Genomic DNA, 21,312 nt, shown 5'->3' with positions numbered 1-21,312 from the left:
ACTGTACATTTGGCACTATCGCTCTGTTCCAATAACCAGATCCAGGCCATGAAACATCTGGTTTGTAAAGCGACGTATGGGAACGGGAACTTCCCCTTCTGATAGCGCGTCCAGCGAGTCTTTCAGGACCGCGCTTCCTGCCTCCCGCTGCTAGCTGTGTGTGAGGAGGGGAAAATAGACCTCAGGCACCCTCTTCTACTTTTACAAGAGTGTAGGAGTGCTGAAAATGACCAATTTCACACCACTGCAGCATTCATTTGAGCAGATATGCCCAGAGACTGCTTTAGTTGCAGCTAAAAATGTCTCCTTTTTGAGGCTTTGAACTAGGAATGCATTGATATAGAAATTTTAGATGGCACTGATTGCCAAAAATGTATATATTTATAGCCAGTGTGAGTGTAGATATTATACAGCTGTTTTACAGCAAGATTAAAGATATTTTTGGTATGTAAATATAATTTATTTACTTATTAGTTTATTTATTTATTCAGAAATAATTATATATATATATATAAGTCAACATATAAGTATGTTTATGATTTAAATGAATTTAAATGACCATTAATTTTACAAAGTATTTACTTAGTTCACTATAACTGCAGATATTAAAAGTTTTAAGTGCAATTAACATATTTTTGGTATGTAAATATCATATTCATATTTATATTTGAATATTTATTCAAATATAATTATACTGCAGTTTATGATTGAACAAAAATGTACATGTGTGTATATTTAATTATATACATTCAATTATATATGAATAAATATGATATTTTAATATATACAAATAAAAATAACATATTATTGACAAATTCATTTAAATGACCATTAATTTTACAAAGTATTTACTTAAAGTTCACTGTAGCTGCAGATAGTTTACAAGTTAAGTGCAATTAAGATATTTTTGGTATGTAAATATCATAATTATATAAATGTATATAATTGAGCAAAAATGTGTGTGTGTGTATATATTCAATTATATACATTTATTTAATTATATATGAATATAATATTTTAATATATAAAAATATATAGAAAATACAAATAATATATTGTTGACTTAATTTAAATTAACCGTAATTTTACAAAGTATTCACTTAAAGTTTACTATTAACTAAAATATTTAAAAATGTGTAACTGGAATTGTTGAAATACTTAAAATATAAAATATTTTAGTATACAATAGAAGATTTGTATAACTATGTAGTACATTTGGAAATCTTGCACAATAGTGAATAAAGGTTAAATGATAAAAGAGAAAATATGCCTTGATATTTTCCATTTTCTAAAACCAGCCTTGGTATTTTGACATTTTTCTGTTTCTAAAATCCACCTAAAATTTGCCGCCTAATCTTTGACAAATTGCTTTTCCTTCTCTTTTGTAAGTCGCCTTGGATAATAGCTTCTGTTAAATGCATGATTTCTTTACTACCTCCGAATATTATTTAACTTACAGAGTTATTGCTTTCTCTCTTTTATTGGTCTGTCTTGTTTTTCTTGTACTTGTGCCAAAAGAAACTGCTTAAATCTTTCCAAACTCTCTCCTCATCTGCCATTGGTCAGACAAACCAATGAACAGTTTGTTGAAAAATAAAATCACTCTTATGTCATTACGAACCGGTGGTCACGTAAGGATGGAACGGCGTGGTGTGAATGTTCTGCTAAACGTCTTCTAGAACAAATGAAGTCATACAGGTTTAAAACAACATGAACGATGTCAGAACTGTCATTTTGGCTCAAGTATCCCTTTAAACTGAAATAGATCAAACATAAAGACACACTTCAGCCTTAAGTGTCTCCGAGTGAATCAAGTGAAGAAATATAACAGGATGCTCTCTTAAAGCGGCATTTAAATCGAACACAACTAACCCTGCTGTGTAAAGACCACAGGAAAGAATCAGGAGCATTTGATGTGTCTCTCCTCTCACTTCTTCTCTCATCACTTCAGCCATCCATCTATTCATCCTCATCTCTCATCCGTCTCCCTCTTTCTTTGGGAGTTCAAAGACGGTCTCTCCTCTCTTTTAAACCCCCCACTCACCCACCCACCTCCCCGTATCTCTCCTCTCTTTCATAGCCCGCTGGTCTAGCCCTCATTAGAATGGTGAGGACTTGAGCTGCTGAATATGTATGCCGCTCAGGAGAGGAGAGGAGGGATTGTGGATTAAGGGAATGAAAGAGGAGGCTGCCGGGTCTCTGATGTTGGCCGTGACATTTCCATGATGGCGGCTGTCTGCTCCCGTCACCGCGGAGCTCATTGTTCGGGGTCAGAGCCGAACGACTTTCACTTCTCCATCAGCGCGTCTTTCGTCAGTCAAACTCACGAGGCGTTCTGCGGGAAAGAGACAGAGACAGTCACTTAGACACTGACCTATTTACTGCAAGTGTCAAAAAAACAGACACCTTTGAAATGAGGAATGCACCAACAAGACTGTATTGATATTCCGCAAGCATTCAGATTTCTTCTCAACCTCCAAAATGAAATATATATATATATATATATGTATATGTATATATATATGTATATATATATATATATATATATATATATATATATATATATATGTGTGTGTGTGTGTGTGATTTCAGGTTTTTAAAAGAAATGTTGGATAAAAATGCTAAAATTTCGTTGGAACATTCTAAATTAGAACGTTCAGAATTCAAACTGAAAGACATCATTGTAACATTCCGCATACAAAATGTGAGTCATCGTCTTATTGTTTTGCATGCTCGTTTGCAATTGGCTTTCTTTCTTGCATCTATTTGCATACTGAATTTTAAATGGTCTTGTAATCGTACATAAAGCCTAAGTGTGTTTAAAAGATAATAAAATAAAAATCAAGGCTTGTATTTTCTTCCAGGAATTGCAAAGTTCTTGTCATACTTTTTGATAGAAAAGGGTGAAAATGACTGAAATCGATGTTTTGTAAAACCATCAAACCTCATTTTTTTACACATAGCTGTTATTTGAAGTTTAATAAAGCGTGAAGTAACCTTGATGAGGTGATACGCCACTAAATTAGTGTTTGCCTAAAGATGTGTGGAGCCAAATAAAAGCTTAACACACACACACACACTTGATTTGGACGTTTAATCCGGGTTTAATCTGTTCCGTAGACGCCACGCTGCCACAGTGTTTGCTTCAAACTGAAGCTAATCTCCATTGCTCGCGTCCGATTGCTCTTTATCGCCACACACACACGCGTCTCGCTAATGCGGCTGTGGAAAAGAGTAAAATTGATACGCTCAAGCTGTGGGGCAATTACGATTACTAAATGTTGATGTATCCCTTTGTCCGTGTGTGAGCAAGTTACTGCATCTACTGCGTCTGTTTTCACATCACCGTTAATGTCAGTTATAATATGACAGGTTATCAAATGATGTCAGTTAGACATGGAAAACATGCACATCCTATCCGACTGGATGTGATGAAACTTGCATTCTAGTGAAAGGCCTCAGGGTCACCCGTCTTAAGCGGTTTGAATACATTACATTCGATAAACGCTGCACATCCGCGACTCTTAGCTCGACTTTGCTAATGAGGCACTCGGAAAGTACTTAACTTAAGCGTTTCTCTGCGTTTCGGGAAAGATGCTCAAACCCTGACGATGACTGTGGGTTGATCTTAAAGAAATCAGGAGGCTTCTCCGTTCACATTTCAAAGAGCGACTAAAGCTCAGTGGATTAGAGCGAGCGAGCGGGTTGACAGGCCCTCGGAAAGCATTAACCACAGCGCTGGCAGTGCCATAGCTTCGACTCTCTTCCCTTTGTGCGGGTTAAGAGCATTATCATACACGCTCCCCTTCTCATGCTGCTGTCTTCACTCCCGGCTCCAGTGTTTCATCTTTCTCTCACTCCCGTCTCCGCTTGTCTCGTGCACGCACACACACACGGCTTTCATTCCTTCAGCGAGTGTTAGGTGCTTCGGTAATGCGTTAACGGAGAAACTTCAGTCCTGGCTGTTCTTATCTACTGCTGAGGCTGCAGTCTTGCACAGCTCAATCCCTTCCTGTGTCTTTCTCCACATCGCTAAATGGATTTGATCTACTTTATGTACCCAAACAAACAATGAACAAACTAGGTGCAAAGGTGGAGTGAATAACGTTGCACGTTGCAGGCTGAATTCAAACCTAATTTTCCCACACGAGAGCCACTGCTTTGAAAAATTTGGCATTTCTGGCCATTCCGTTTGCTTGTTCTAGGAAAGCTGTAGTGGCACTGACAAAGGACTAAGGATTTGAATGATACCTGGGTAAAAGCAGATTCACTTTATGACCAAAGACGCATTAAACACTTAACCTTGTTAACAGGATAGTTGGCCCCAAAATGACACTCTCTTGTTTTGTAAATCTGTTTTTTGTCTTTAATATCTACTTCTGTGTTCCATACAGGTTTACAATCCTACCTGTCTTGATGAAATTAAATCTGTTTAGATTTTAGACAAAATTCATAGCATGTGATGACTAAACATTTTTCCGCACATGATAATAGGATCATTCGAGCCAGTATCCAAGAGAAACTTCACGTTGCATTGAATAAAAGCCATTCTTATCTTCTGAAAGGAAGCCTAACCACTATTCCCGCTTCAGACAGGGCGAACTTTTTTACGACTTCACACGCTCATGTAGGTTCGGGCTGTGAGAGGACCATAAACTACTGAAGGATTGTACGGCTTACACCTCAAACGGCCAGTGAAAGAGTGCGTAGATGATGGTGAACTCGTAATTTCACCTCCATAGTGTCACAACGACGCGACACTTAAAAGCCCGACGCAACCTCCGCGATATTTACAGCGTGTCATTTCTCCAAACACACGCTTTTCTCAGTTCAAACCCGTCGGGAAACAAGGAGAGTGGCGAACAGATGTGCGACACAACCGTTGTGCTAAACCGCAGCGGCACATCTGCGACGTAGGGGCGCCGTAATCTGCAGGTCCGGCTAAATCACAATAGGCTGACCTATTCTCTCCTGTCTGGTGTGTAATCAGAGCAGGGGCGAGGGGGCCGAACAGGATTCCCGCCGATGGATTAGGCCGCCGTATTAGATTGAGAATGAAAACGGATGATGGGAGGAAGCTTTTTTTTTTTTTTTTTTTTTTTTTACGTGTGTGTGAGTTACTCAGACAGGTTTTACAGCATGTTGCTCGGGGTCTGCCGTGTGAGCCCTTGGTCGGTGGGTCTGATTAGGGCACTCTTCCTCTCCGCCTTGCAGTCGCATCAAAGACTTCCATATCCTGTCCCACACTCTCCCGCCCCTGACGTCCCATCCCCCCAGACTCAGAGCTGTCTGATAATCTTGCGCACAGAGTGTGTGCGTGTGCAAGCTTTGTATTGGCTGGCTGGAGACTGTGAATCCCTTTTTTCCAAGCGTGGGACTTGTCTCTTCTTAATTCAAAGGCAGAATGGAGGAACGTCAAGTGGTGATATGATCTTTGACGGGATTTTTTTTGAGGCAGATCAGTCAAATGTTCTGTGAGTGAAGGTGGGGGGAAAGGTTGTGCGAGTGTGTTTGTGTTCCTGCCTCTATTGGTACAACTGAACAAGACTCTACATGTTGGGTAATTCAAAGCGTCTGCCATAAACACAGTCTGTATCCTGAGCAGGACATTCTTGGACATAAACACATTTTATTGCGTCAGACAGAAGATTAGAATCACGCCGGTGCTGCTGGTTTGTTTGATTATCCAGGAATAAATATTTTCAAGCATCGGCTCGTATAAGTATTTAGTGATGCTTTGAGGACTCAATAATGCGCCCCTATGGATTAAGACCTTTGGACGAAAGCATTGTGCACAGGAAAAAATAGGTAGACAGCATTTGCTGTCACTCAATACATTCCAACCCTTGTGACCCCCACCCACACTCACACACACATGCACAAAGAAAAAAACACAGGCTCCTTGTCATAATTACAGACCTTTTCCCTCCCTCTTGTTTTAGCAGTTAAAGTGAACTCGCTGCACTCTTTTTTTGCCTTGTGCACAATCTGCCCAATCTTACACCCCAGCACAAACCAAAACAGTAAAAATCCAGCTTCATGCAGCATCAGACTCTTCTTTCCTCTTCGTATTTTGAGAGCAAGAGTCTGGCAACCTCTAACCCTTAGGGGCCCCATCGTTCACCCCATCTTTCTCGCTCTCCCAGCAACCGGCTGACCCCGTCCAGCTCCGGGCCTGGATGAAGCTTGACCTAGTCTGTCTGGAGGGGGTCTGACGCTTTTGTCTCGCTGTCTGCCTTTAACCCCCCCACCACACTTCTGAACGCTCTTGGCAGTATCACAACGTCCCGCAATGAACCGGACCGAGAAACTCTTCAACTAGGACAAGGCCACGAAACCTGCTGCCCAGCTCATTCACATCCCTCCGTCCCAGCGGTATAAGTAGTGGTGATAGTGGAACTAATAGGGATCATCACGGTTTGTCTCTCAGACGGCCGTCTGGACGCGGTCTGGCCTGGGAGCTTTGCGTGTGAAAAGCGTAAGCCCTCATTCAGAACTCAGATAACAGAAAAGCAAACAAGCACATAACGGCGGAATGCACTGAATGAACTCTGGCAGAGTGAAAGCGCACGGCACGCCGCCGCGTCACACTCGAAACGACTTTTGAGCCACAACAAAGGGATAGAAATGAGAAAAAAGAAGAGGTTAGGAAGTGAAATGAGATTAAAGTACTTACCCCTCACTGTAAGGTCACCAGAGCCCCACTTGATGGCGGTTTTGTCAAAAATGTAACCAAAAATTTTTTCTTCTAAAAAAGTACCTTCCAAAATCTCAAGTCCCTTCTTGAGTGCAATATGAGTTAACTTCCAGAATAAACAGTCTTTCTTGCGTACCTTTTTTTTCCCCCTCTCTCATCTTTCTCTCACACTCGTTCGCCCCCTTCATTTGCTTCCCACACGCAAGCACACGCAGTCGGTTACAAAGCGAACTGTAGGTACACAGAGTCCTCAGCCGGTCCCACACACACTCACAGCCTTGTCTCAGGCTGCTGGAATGGGCTATATATGACTCGGTTGATGGACAGGGGCAGATTCTGTCAGGTGACAGAAAGGAGCTCCTCCTATTGGCTGGCTGAGGCCAGCCCCGGGGCTAGAGCGCTGCGATTGGCCGCTTTTGAGGTTGCTGAAAGAAGAATCTCTCAGTATTCCAGACTACTGTTCTGGCCGGGGCAGGGCAGGACTGCTGCACTCTGTCAGTCCTAACACTAATCATTGTGAGGGAGCGAGAGAGAGGGAGAGAGAGGAGAAAAAAAAACTATTTAGCTGCTGCGGACAAGAATAGTCAGAGTTGCAAATCTTGTGTGGCTATTTTGCCTCAATAAAAGTGTCAAGTAGCGAGGTTTAGGAAGCAGGGATGTTGGTTGCCAGCTTCTTTCAGTGCTGTGTTTCTCATTTAATGCAAAAAAACTGAAATAAAATCCAGAAAAACATGTTTATTAATGTTCCAAAATGGAGGACAAATATGGTCTATGTTCAGAATTATTTGAAAATATTTTTAAAGATTTTTTTTTTACATCTTTTCTGTCGTTCATTGAAATGGTTCAACTTCTGATTTGACTTGAAGCATAATTTTGTCAGTATAATATTCTTTGCTGACTGGCTTTTTGCTGACAGTGTTAAAACATGCTGTTTACAAAAAATAAGACTAGCTTTTGCTAGCAGGTTAATTAACTCATATAAAAACTTCTTATACATATGATATTAATCTGCTAGTTCCACAACAAACTATTTACAGGGAAACTTAAAATAAGCATGCGTAGCCGATTTTTTTATTTTTTTATTTTTTTTTTGTTTTTTTTTGAATATGCTACTGCTGTAACACGCTAAATGTAATTCAATATCTCAAGAGTCTCTAAATTATGGAAAAATAGAACAATCTTGAAGCAGAATTCACAACAGTAACATCTAAACAGTAGATAATTTGTGAATGCAGGTATTCACATTTGCCACGTGATGATTATTTGCACAAGATGACGTCATTGACATGTATATCTCATAAACTGGTTTGAGTTTGAATATGTGCTTTCAATGTGCAACTAAGATCTCCAAGGGATTGCGTAAGGGAAGATTAACAACTAATAACTACGGAATTTCACGTACATTATTAAGGCCTGAGCACCGGTGGAATTGCTCAGTTTCTTCTTCTTCTCCAAAATGAATCACATTTTTGAGGGCCTAAACATGCTTGAAAAGTCATGAAACTGCACACGCACCAAAAAAGGTGAAAATTTACATCTGATATGGGTTTCAGAAGTGGGCGTGGCAAAATGGCTTGATAGCGCCACCTGTAAAATTTTAACTAAGTGCCCCTTGAGCTATGTTTTACATACATGTACGAAATTCGGTAGACACGTTACACACCAATACCTACAAAAAAAAGTCCACCAGTACGAAGTCCGAGACCCAACAGGAAGTCTGTTATTTTGAATTTTCTCTTTAAGTTTTGTGCTGGGTTTGCCATTTTCAGGCGTTGTATTTTAACTCCTCCTCCTAGAGATTTAAACGAATCAATACCAAATTTGGTCCGTCTAATCTAAAGCCCTTTGTGATGTTAAATTGCAAAGATTTAGAGTTTTCGATGAAGGGCATGACCGTGGCGGCCTCACAAACTACGATGTTTTGCCATGAAAAGGAAGCTATTATAATTCAGACATACAATGTCTGACCTGCACCAAAATTTACATGTTTGATAGGAGTCCAGTGCTGAATGCATGCCTATGCCCATATTTAGTTACAGTCATAGCGCCACCTGCTGGCAACAGGAAGTGACATGTTTTATGCTATAAGAAACTTCTCTAGATCTAATGACATCAACATTATGTTTGGTCAGTCTACTCTAAAGGCCTTTGCAATGTTAAATTGTGAAGATCTTGAGTTTTCGTTAAAGGGCATGTCTGTGGTGGCGTGACAAATTTGGATGTTTTGCCATGGAAAAGGTTGTTGTAACTCAGCCATACAATATCCGATCTGCCCCAAACTTCACACTTGAGGAAAGTTCTGGCCTGAAAACATTCACACTTCAATATTCAGTTATAGTCATAGCGCCACTAGCTGGCAGCAAGAAAATTTAGCACATATACCAAATTACTTTTTTTTTTTTTTTTTTTTTTTTTTTTTTTTTTTTTTAATAATGTAATGTCTTTCTCATATATATTCTAATTTGGTGTATATAATAATATATAAGGACAGTTTTGTTTCAGTATTTTTTTTTTAATAAATGTAATACTGGAATAAATGTTTAGAATTAAAAATGTGTTAAATTTTGTTTGGTTGAATACAGTTTAGCTAAAATGTGTTTTTTGTTGACTAACGTGATTTTAATTTTAGTAAAATGGACTGAAATTGTGTCAAAACTGGTAATTTGTCAATATTAACACTGCAAACGAGGTCCATAATATCTGTTATCAGCTGCGGTAAAAATAATTTTCATATCGGCCACAAATAGGTACTTGCTACTCGTAAACTTCCTCCCCTTCCTACATGTTCAGTTGGTCTTTCTCCCTCAGCCCGGTTTTATAGTCTGCTATTGTTTCCTGTTGCTGTTCAGATGTTTCAGATAAGGCTGCAGTCGTGTCTCCGAGGTGATGCGAAGCGCCATCACGCTTTATTCTATTTCATCCATCCTGCTCGATGATGACGACAAAGCCACGCTGAGACCGGAACCGAACGTTTTCATTCTTATCTGATAACGTCTCGCCCGCAGCCGTATAACTCCTTTTCCTTCTCTTGTTCCTCTTCTCGCGGCTCCTCTCCTTTCTGGTCCTCAGAAAAGCAGGCCTCTGTCGAGATGGGAGCGTTCTTGCCATGCCTTTGCATCCAAATGCGTGTCCATATGCATGATTGTGTGGCACGGCGAGCAGTCAGATGGAATAGATGTGAGTTGTGCCCAAGATGGCACCCCGATGCCCCCAGCGTAAACAGAGCATGAGTGTGGATGAGCAGGGCCGTGGGGCGGGGGCAGCCGAACCGTAAAATCATCTCGTTAGTATCCTCTGATTGTCACATCCGACTGAGGCTGATGTGAGGAGATTGCTAGGCCCGTTTCTGCTGCTCGGCTCTCTTCTGAGCGTTGGCCTTATCCTGCTTCGGCTTCACTTAGCAGAGCATTAGATCTTCGCTCAGATATGCTTCCTCCCCCGTGTTTCCTGGCATTTGGAGTCGCTACATAGACATGTTAATTGAATGTAAACCTAGCCGTAGTTGTGTACGTAATGCAGGGTTGGAAATCGCCTGCTGATGTGGGTGATGAAATGTGGAATTTGCTAACATGCTAAAAAACCCATTTTCCCTGGATGTGAGGATGGATGTGAGAGTTTAGTGAATGCAAAATAAGCAAATAAGCATGATTTTTGTTGTTCTTAAAAGGATAATTCACCTAAAAAAATGACAGTTCTGTCATTATTTATTCACGATCATGTTGTCACGATCATGTTGTTTTAATCATGAGTGACACAAAAGGACACGTTTTGAAGAATGTTCATGCTGCTTTTCATATTCTGTGATGCAACAGTGGCTCTCAAGCTTCAGAAAGATGCAAAAAAAACATCACAGAAGTATAAGTTTACATTTATTTTGATGTGAACAGGCTTTTAGTCAGCATAGAAGCCATATTGATTTTTATGCAGTTGAAGAAAGCTCTGAGGGATACAGATGAAGTAGAGTGTTCGTAACTCACAACGTATGGAGTGTTTTTGCTCTTTGGAAAGATGTTTTGTGAGCTGAACAACTGGCGTGTTAAAACTACAGTCTATTAAAGTACAGTCCAAGTACTTATTTTCAGTCCTGTCAAAAATGAAATGTGCTGCTATCCTGACTAAGGTCTATCCAGGTCCTTTAATGACAGCTGATGACTCCAGTTTTGTTTATATGTTGCAGTCTGATTCATATATTCGTTTACTTGTGCATTACATGAAATTGCCGCATTAAAGAAGTTCACTTTCAGAATAAAAATTTCCTGATAATTTACTCACCCCCATGTGATCGAAGATGTTCATGTATTTCTGTCTTTAGTCTCAAAAAAAATGGGTTTGAGGAAAACATTCCAGGGTTTTTCTCCATATAGTGGACTTCAGTGGGCAGCAATGGGTTGAAGGTCTAAATTGCAGTTTCAGTGCAGCTTCAAAGGGCCCTACACGATTCCAGATGAGGAATACGGGTCTTATCTAGCAAAACGATCAGTTATTTTCTTAAAACTATTAAAAATGTACTTTATAACCACAAATACTCCTTTTGCACCAGCCCGACCTCATACATACGTAATTACGTTGGAAAGGTTGTGCTTGACGTGGGAGGAAGTACCGACCCAGCGTTTACAGGTAAAACAACGATGTTGGATGATTTTGAAGTTGGAGGTGAAGGAGTTTTTCACCCTACTCTACCTTTTTGAAACAAAATACACAGACAAAGAACTAACCGCGTGTGACCTTTTCAACGTGATTATGTAATGTGTGAAGTCGTAGACGTTCATCGCAGAGCTAATGCGAGATGAGCATTTGTGTATGTTAATATAAGTATATTAATTTAAATAGTAAGTATATTCATTTTAAGTTTTTTTTTTTTTTTTTTTAAGAAAACGGCCGATCCTTTCACTAGATAAGATCCTTTTTGGGATCGTGTAGAGCCCTTTGAAACCACATTGAAAGTGCAATTTGGGCCTTCAACCGTTGGTCACCATTGAAGTGCACTATATGGAGAAAAATCCTGGAATGTTTTCCTCAAAAACCTTAATTTCTTTGCGACTGAAGAAAGACACATGGGGATGAGTAAATCATCAGGGAATTTTAATTCTGGAAGTGAACTTCTTAAAGAACCAGAAAAGGAAACCATCATAATCCCACTGGAGCTATAGTACAGCCAGCATAATTGCCATTTTCGCATTGCTGACATATCTAAAAATATTTAGTGAGTATTCATCATGCACTGACCAGTTCTTAAGACATGAGATAGTTCTTATAACATATGTAAACATGCATCATGGAACTGCATGTGTGCACAAGGTATTTATAAGTTATTTTCTGGTTTAAAAAAATAGTCAGATTTAAGCGTTAACATTGGTTAATTTTTTCCTGTTGATGGGATTATTTCTGGTCTACACCACTCACAATTTATTCAGATCCTGCTCAATCAGATCCCTTTGAGGGGTTTACATAGATGATTATCAGTCTGATTGAGTCATCAGTCTGATTACTAACGGATTATTTAGGTGTATGTAAACAGCTGTTGACCCTAAAATGACGATATGGCATATCTTCATTACCTGGTTTGCGTTTGAATTGGAATATGCACCTTTTCTGCTAATGTTAGCTGGATTGTGTGAGGAGGGAAAAATACTGTACTGTAATGCTGTACTGTAATATCATGGCCTGCTTTTCAGTTTACAGTCAAACATCTGAAGGATAAAATAAAGTCCCATCCTGTGTTAAGTAAAGAAAGAGAAATTTCTGAGAATTTCAATGAAGTAAAATGATAAAAACTCATTTAAAGGCTTTGTAAATGTGTTTCTTCTTGTCTTCAAGGCCAAACATCGAATACCGTTGTGTGATATGTAACTTGGCTAGAAGGTTTGATAACTTGATCTTGAACCTCTTGTCCTTTAAGTTGTTTGTTCAAGGCACATGTGAGGAAGGAATATCTTGCGTTGAAGTCCAGGGATTAAAGTAATAGTTCGCTCAAAAGTTATTGTTCTTGATGTGAAAAGGCTTATTAGTTATATCTCAAGTCTTCTGCAGCCATACCACACCTTTATGTGAAGAACATTTTATGTCATTATTCTCTGAAAACATTGGTGTGTTCATGGGATTTCACCAAAGAAGCAGCTTCGTCCGTTTTGTGTTTTTTTTTTTTTTTTTTTTTTTTTTTTTGCATCAGATCTTTCAATTAATCTGACATGTCTTGGGATGCATTTCCCATACAACTACATAACTTAATGTTTAACCATTGCTTGGTATAATGGATCATGGATTGTCATTTTAGTGTAGCGTATTTGCATGGACAACAGAAAGTCAAACATTTTTATTGTCATTGCGTTTATATGCACTATGAATGAGGACTACTTTGCTATTTGTTCTCCGCTGTTTTGTTTTATTTCCAGAAGTTTGATTCAGTTACAATTTCCATCTTACATCATACTTGCTTCCATTCTCTTTACACATGAAAAGATTTAGAATGAAAGCTGTATAAATAGAATAAAATATATAGACTATACAGAATGTAAGCATGCTTATTTTGCTCCAAAACATAATTGGTTTAAGTCCACGTCATACTAAGAAACCGCTTCAGAGAGCTGCAGTATTTGTTGGAACTACTATATAGTTTCGGGAAGCACCAAATGGTTGAACTAAGTTGGTAATAATGGAACTTGTGAACATAGTTTGCTAACAGTGCTTTTAGGAAATTGACACCTGGTTGTTTGTCGTTTTTCTTCACAAAAGAAAGTCAACCGGTTTTTATTAATGCACATAAACCACACCTCTTGGTGGATTTTTGTCATTATAGGGTAGATGTGTACACACTACCGACACATTAATGTTCAAACAACATGTAAAAGTGAACTTTGCATCCGATGACCCCTTTAAACTTGTCTCATAACCTTGTTCGCTAATGTTTTTATTTAAAAAAAGTGATTTAAAAAAAAAAAAAAAAAGTGGTAATACACATTCGAATAAATCAATAAAATCAGAAACATCACCCAGCCCTCTTTGATCGACCTCAGTGTCTTTTCAGGCCACCAGCTCTGCACTGCATTAGGGGTACTGTAGTTTAGAAATGTAACTCTGCTTTAGTGGGAACAAAGGCGTTTGGAGCTGCCATGCTAGGCTTAGCGCTCTCTCTCCACGAACACATTAAAAACAACATCTGGGCCGTCTGGGGCAGTGCTGGCCACATGTGCAGCCCGAGTGAAGTAAGCCTGGCAATAAAGTATGTAATCTCTGCCTGGCCTTTGTTTCAGATCAGAAATATCCACAGGCTGAATTGAAGTGTTGCATGCTTTTTATTACAAAAACTTGTATTTTGTACATTGTGGAATGAAACAAATGTTTATTTTTTTATGCTTTAAAGATATGTACTGTAAATAAAATCTACAGATGCAAATAGATTGGTGCTGTTTTTGCAAAATGTGTCTTCTCACGCTTAAAGCCGGAAATCTCTACTTCAGTAGCACTTACATACAACAGGCTTTCACCAGTTGTTTCCTATCTATAGTTTTTATGAAATAGTTTCAGTAAAAAACACAAATAATTTGCACTGAGAAATTGCAAGTAATTTTCACAAGTAATTAGTAAGAAATGGCACATAACACACTGAATTAAACATGAAATTTTGAAGTAGAAAAACTGAAAAAGTATTTTCTTTCATTATACAATGTTAAAAAACATTTTTTTTTTATTTGTTTTTATCTTTTTAATTGTTTTACAGCATACATAATTTGCCTGATTTAAGTAATATATTTTATATCATATTTTATGTTTATTTTAAAAATATTAGATATGTTTCCATGCACTGATTTCTATGTAAATTTTTGGATATTGCATTTAAAAAAAAAAAAAAAAACAACTGGATGGAATTGCACTTTAAAAACATTAATTGCAAAAAGAAAAACAAAAAAATAATAATAATATTGATCTTAATTTTTATCCAATAAAAAAAGATATGCACATTAAGTACGACTGAAACCCATGTACCAAATAAATTCCTTGGTGTGCAAAAAAAAAAAAAACTGGATAAGTGGATCTGTGTGCAAGGTGCAAAAAAATTATATTATTTCATTATGAAAAAACTTCCATGTTTCTTAGTGGTATTTGGTGCTGGTTTATCAGGAAGATACAATTTTATTCTCTTCAACTCACTGGATGGAAACGGTGCATCATTTGCAGATATTTTATGCAATATTCCAATTTTGTGTATACGTTAAATTGGCAACTTTGGATGGAAACATAACTGTTGCAGCTTTTGACAGTATTTTCTGATTTATTGAGTGATATATCCAAAATCAAACAAGCACTTTAAACCTGGCTTCATCCAGTGTTCAGATTGTGGCTTTTGTTAAGCAAAAGCCGATGCTAGCTGGAACCAGCGTTTTGAGGTTCATCTCAAATTAAATCCTTGCTAAAAGCAAAAGGTAGCAATTTAAAAGTAAAGTGGGCTGTTTAACATCTCTTCATCTGAAACCCAACGTGGACAAACACTAACAGGGAAGCACTTTCTCCGGTTCGACATTTGTAGACTTCTCATCAGTCAAATTCCCATTCCATTACCCTTCAATTAGACCGCCGCTCAACCAAACAAATCCTCCACCCAAGTCTGCTACCTTTTACACATACTAACACACCTATAGGAAGTGGGGAACAAGATGAGTTGGTTTATTTTTAGTTAACTCAGAGTTAGTCAAGAATAAAGATGGGGGAAGGGTCAGGACTCGAATTCCCCCCAAATGAACCCACTGAACCTAAAACACGCTCTAAAAGTGATTGGCCTCTTCCTGTGCCGCCCCAACTCAATGAGGGCTAATGTTTAAGAGGCTCTGCACAAAACAGTCATTCCAAGCTTTCATATTTGGATGGGGGAGTTTTGTAACGTGTATGTGAGCCTGTGGCCTTTGAAGCTTTGAAAGGTTATCATATCCGCTTTGGATTCTTGTTGTTGTAGTTTTACCTTGTACTCTCTCACTTCAGATAATTACACCTGTGAAAATCATACTACAGAACTTGTCTCCCCCAGCCGGACTAAATGTGCTTTCGCCGGTTCTTTCTGCTCACTTATGGCTCAGGTTTTAGATTCTGGCAGCAGCGGTGGTGGCAGCTTGGGCGGGAATGAGAGCCACATGTCGAGCGCTGAACCCTGCCTACAGTGAGCTGGATTATTTCAGGGAAAACCCTCTGCTTGGAGCGCATTTTTACTCGACTCTGTCACCAAGCAGCATCCTGCAGAGATTCACGAGCCCTGCTGCTCATTACGGTGTCAGCACAGTCGACTAGTGAGACTTGGCAAGCCACGTGTTATGTCATAACCAAAACGGTGTATGATTGAAATTTTATTACCCCATTATTGGACGTGAGTCATGGAGTCAAATTAGCTGTGCTGGCTGCGTTGTTTGGCAGGTATGTCCAGTGATTTATGAGTAGTGTTTGCAACACTGGAATTGCACACTTTTAAAAAACAAAAACATACATTTAAATCAAAACATTGTTTTATTTTATAACATCATGTGTCACAATCTCGCAGGCTGGCGATAGGTCCCAACACTACTGTAGCGTAGTATTTACTCACCCTCCATGCATCATAGGTGTATATGACTTTCTTTTTTCAGACGAATGCAATCAGAGTTATATAAAAAATTATCCTGGCACTCCCAAGCTTAGGCATACAGTCATGTGAAAAAGTTTGGACACCCTATTAAATTTTATGGTTTTCTGTATCAGGACATAATAAAAAATTATCTGGCCCTTGGCAGGTCTTAAAATTTGGAAAATAAATCCTCAGATAAACATCATCACATGACATATCACACAGTGTCATTATTTATTAAAAAAAAATACAGCTAAGAGGGAAAGGCCATGTGTGACAAAGTTAGGACACCCTATGAGTCAACTGCCTGTAGCAGCAATAACTTGAAGCATTCATTTTCTGTGTGACTTTATCAGTCTCTCACATCGTTCTGGAGGAATTTGGACCACTCTTCTTTTCAACGTTGCTCCAGTTTATTGAGATTTGTGGGCATTTGCGTATGCACAGCTCTCACCACAGCATTTGAGTCAGGATGAGCTCTGGACTTGGACTGGGCTATTGCAACACCTTAATACTGTTCTTTTCAGCCATTCTGTTGTAGATTTTCCGGTGTGCTTGGGATCATTGTCCTGTTGCAAGACCCAATTTTGTCCCAACATTAGATGTCGGACAGATGCCCTCGCATTTGACTCTAGAATACTTTGATATACAGTGGAGTTCATAGCCAACTCTGTGACTGTGAGGTGCCCAGGTCCTCTGGGTACAAAACAAGCCCAAAATGATCAGCCCTCCTCCAGCATGTTTGTCTTTTGGTATGAGGTGTTTGTGCTGATATGCTCTTTAGGTTTTCACCAAACTTGGCGCTGTGCATTATGGCCAAACATCTCCACTTCGGTCTCATCTGTTTAAAGGACATTATTCTAGAAGACTTGTTTTTTGTTCAGATGCAACTTTGCAAACCTAAACTGTGCTGCAATGTTTTTTTTTTAGATAGAAGAGGCTTTCTTCTGCCAAGCCTTCCAAACATGCCATTTTTGTCCTATATTTTTCTAATGGTATTGTCATGAACTTTATCATTTAACACGTTAACTGAGGCCTGTAGAGTCTGAGGTGTAGTTCTTGGGTTGTCCGCCATTTCTCTGAGCTTTACACGGTCTGATCTTGGGGTGAATTTTCTGGGAAGTCCACTCCTGGAAAGAGAGGTGTCTGTTTTAAATGTCTTCCACTTGTGAATAAACTTCAAATTGTTTGGAAATGGCCGTATTACTCCTCTCTGATTGATGGCAGGAACAGTTGCTTCTCTCAGATGACTGCTGATGTCTGCTGACCTCCTTGGCATTGTGTTAACACACACCTGAAGGCTCCAGACCAGCAAACTGCCAAAGCTTATGCTTTTATAGAGGCGCTCAGACTTGCTGATGATCAGTTAATCAAAGGTATTTGATTAGCAGTGCTTGACTGTTATTTACCCTCTTAATTCCAGTGTTAACAGTAAGGGTGTCCTAACTTTGTCACACATGGCTTTTCCATTTTGGCTTTATTTTTGTTCAGTGAATAATGACACGGTGCAATTTGTCATGTATTGTTGTTCATCTGAGGTTTTATTTTCAAAATTTTAAGAGTGGCCAAGGACCAGTTTTGTTTTAATGATGTCCTGATACGGAAAACCATGGAATTCAATAGGGTGTCCAAACTTTTTCACATGACTGTAGATGAGTGCTTTTCTTCATCAGTCCAAAACAAGTCCAATAAAGTGCATCCATCCATAATAAAAAGTGCCTCACACAGCTCTGAGGGGTCAATAAAGGCCTCCTGTAGTGAATCTGTGCATTTTTGTAATAAAAATATCCATATTTAAAACGTAAGAATCACTTTTTCTAGCTTGCGCTAACAGCTGTATGTAACTTGCTGCTTTGACAAGGGGCGTGGCAGTACTGAAATGCCGTCTAAGATGTTGGCCAATCACAGCGCACCGGGACAGCTAACCAATCACAACACATTTTGTTTTTCGGAAGGCAGGCCTTCATCAAACCCTAAGCTAACTGAGGCATTTGTGCCAGGCTGGAGAGAAAGGTATTGTAATAATGTAAATTATGTGAAAAATAATGCGTTTTTCGAACCACCAAGCATAAGAGCATGTTCTAGTACACCCCCAAAACAAAATCAAGACCATAATAGGACCCTGTCACTTCTGATCAATTTAATGCTTACTTGGTAAAGTCCCCATGAAATCAAAATGTAGTTTTTTGGCTTTTAGTATGAGTATGTTAGCCTTGCAGTTATATATATATATATATATATATATATATATATATATATATATATATATATAGCACGGAATGGATCATATGCACTGAAGTGCTTTGAAGCCGGTGTTAATTTTCACAGCAAATTTTGATTTAGTCTTAGTCATGGCCTTCTGACTAAAATGCCATTTAGTTTTAGTCATATTTTAGTCATCTGAATTGTTTTTAGCTTTAGTCTAGTTTTAGTCGACTAAATGTCATATGTTAGTCTACTAAATCTACAGTAGATTTAGACCAAACTCATTGTATATGTTTGATATTAAGGTTTTATCGTTATAGACACAGATTTAAATGCTGTGACAAGCAACATGCCTTTATATTAAAATTAAATGAAACCACTTCTCATAAAGAAACAAGAACATAGTCTTCTTTTCAATGAAATTCCAACAGCTATATAGGCTATTTCTCTGTTCATGAGACGTGAAAGAGTAACCTGGCCTATTCTTTTGCTGTGTGATAAGAAGTGTTGCTTCGGTGTGTGTGCGCTCAGAAAACTGGGCTGAATTGAGTTCTCTTTTGGGTTGTCAAATTTATCCACATGTCTGCTCTTCTCTTACTTGCAGATATTGACATTTTTAAATGTTTTATGAGATGTGCAGCAAATATATGTTAGCTTATTTCCCGGCTAGATCAATAGGCTATGATACAGTTCACATGTACACATGTGTAAAATTCTAACCACACAGCAGATTCGTTCTGAATTAATCTCTTCCCAAATCGTCCCTCTCTAACATTTTCAGCTCGTTTTTAGATTTCGTTGTTGTTTTTGTCATTCAAAATGAGTTTTTCTTTCATTATCGTCTATCGTCTTGTTTTCATCTGTGGAAAAATGTTGTTAACAAAAATTGACAAATTATTTGTCAACGTAATTAAAGGGGTCATCGGATGCTAAGTTCACTTTTACATGTTGTTTGAACATTGTGTGTTGGCAGTGTATGTACAAATCTACCCTATAATGATAAAAATCCATGCAGTGGTTTTTAATTAATCTGTAAAAATAATATTCCCTTTTTCAAATCGAGCCATTCTCAGATGCCTGTCGTTGTGGCATCACACCCACAGAGGCCACTCCCATGATAGTTGATTGACATGAGCGTCTTACCTCAGATCAGCTGTAACAGTCCGACCTCCATTGTTTTGATGCCGGAGCAGGGATGTAAGTTAGACAAGAATTGAGCAATTGAGGTGTTGTGTTGCTTGATGTAATAATGAACATAGTGGTCGTCATTTACTCCTGACATCTGAGCCGCTGAAGATGCAGTGGATTATGTTTGTTTGTGAAGGGAATGCACCTCGCGATCTACATATATCTGTCTATGTTCGCACAAATCATTTGTGATCCAGCTTCACTTACAGCAGAAGTGAGTATAAGGGGTATTTTATTAATCTTTGCAATCACCTTTCCTAATAATGTGCTAGTTAGCAAGTTTAGCAGCTAAACACGGCTAAATGCGGCTAAAGTAAACAGGCTCGTCACTCCACAGAGAGAAGAGAGGGGCGGGGCGAGCAGAGCTCATTTGCATTTAAAGCAGCCTCAACCAGAGTGGGATGATTTTAGCAGAGCTGATTTTGACAAGGTAAAAAGGGTGTTGTTTTACACTACCATTGAGAAGTTTTACCCAAAGTATATTATAGACTTTTCATTAAGACCCTAAAAATCATATAAACTTGTGGAAAATGGGCATCCGATGACCCCTTTAAGAGTTCAGCATTCAATTTTGATCATCATATTGATTATGAAAGACTAAGTAGCTCTGAATTCATAAATGTATTTGCTGGAATTTAGTGGATTAAAAACTGGATTGCAGTATTTGATATAATTTGCAAAATAGATAAAGCTTTTTTAGATAAAGTGAACTTTTAGATAGAGATTCCTGAACTATTTGGCCAAGTACGGTTTCCATTAAAGTGCGAGGGAGGAAAAAATAACAAAAGCAACAACTGTGATTTGTTGGAATGCTGAATGTAGACATAAAACAGACAAAATAGAGATATTTCGGGGAAAGAATAAAACAATTTGTTGAAATGTTATGATTTTGAGTAGTTTATAGCGTTATAGAGTCATACACATCTGTGAATCGTGGAGGTTTTGTTTGTTATTACATGGATAGACAATGGGACAGTTTCAGTGAAACGTGACGTGAGCAGAGAGGCACGTAAAGCAAACACAGACTGTTCTCTAGCACTATTATCCCGTAAACACAAAGAAACGTATATCCTAACAATAACTCCACATTTAACACAAAGAGTTTTTGTCTCTGCCTGTGGGAATGATTCACTTAAAAAAAATCAAATTTTCTTGATAAAACATATTTTCTTTTGATTAAAAACAACATGTTTTCACTATCAAAAATAGTCATGAAAAACAAAATTATGACTTTTTGATGAAAGGCGCCCTGAATAATTGGGATTATTAAGATTGGAAATGATAAACTAGTTATCTGATCTTAAATTATCTTAGCTATGTCAACGTTGTTCTGCTTTTCCAAACGTATTCAAAGTATCGCATGCTTATGACTTGAACCCAGATATGTGATATATTGATTTAAGAATATATCGGTAACCAATTGTCAGCCAAATGTTCTGAGATCTCTAAACACAATTGGTTTTGTTTATGCTTTGAGGTATCTGTCAAAATGGCTTTATGACTGTAATTAGCTCTAGTGATTTAATTCACTGATCATCTAGATTGTGTAATGTTAGACAGATTTGATCTTGTGGTTGTAGTAGAGATCACATAAACCTTGTCTAAATATTGATTTTGGGACTCACTGAACGTCTTT

General features: G+C 38.4%; 1 protein-coding gene across 1 annotated transcript in view; it reads left to right on the top strand.

Moving 5' to 3' along the window:
- Positions 1-21,312, top strand: part of nr6a1a (nuclear receptor subfamily 6, group A, member 1a) — a 127,806-nt gene that overhangs the window by 19,534 nt on the left and 86,960 nt on the right. The window lies entirely within an intron of this gene.

This window comes from Labeo rohita, chromosome 8 (assembly GCF_022985175.1).
Source record: "Labeo rohita strain BAU-BD-2019 chromosome 8, IGBB_LRoh.1.0, whole genome shotgun sequence".
In the NCBI taxonomy this organism is placed as follows: Eukaryota; Metazoa; Chordata; class Actinopteri; order Cypriniformes; family Cyprinidae; genus Labeo; species Labeo rohita.
The sequence above is the reverse complement of the archived record's forward strand: the minus strand, read 5'-3'. Positions and strand labels throughout refer to the sequence as shown.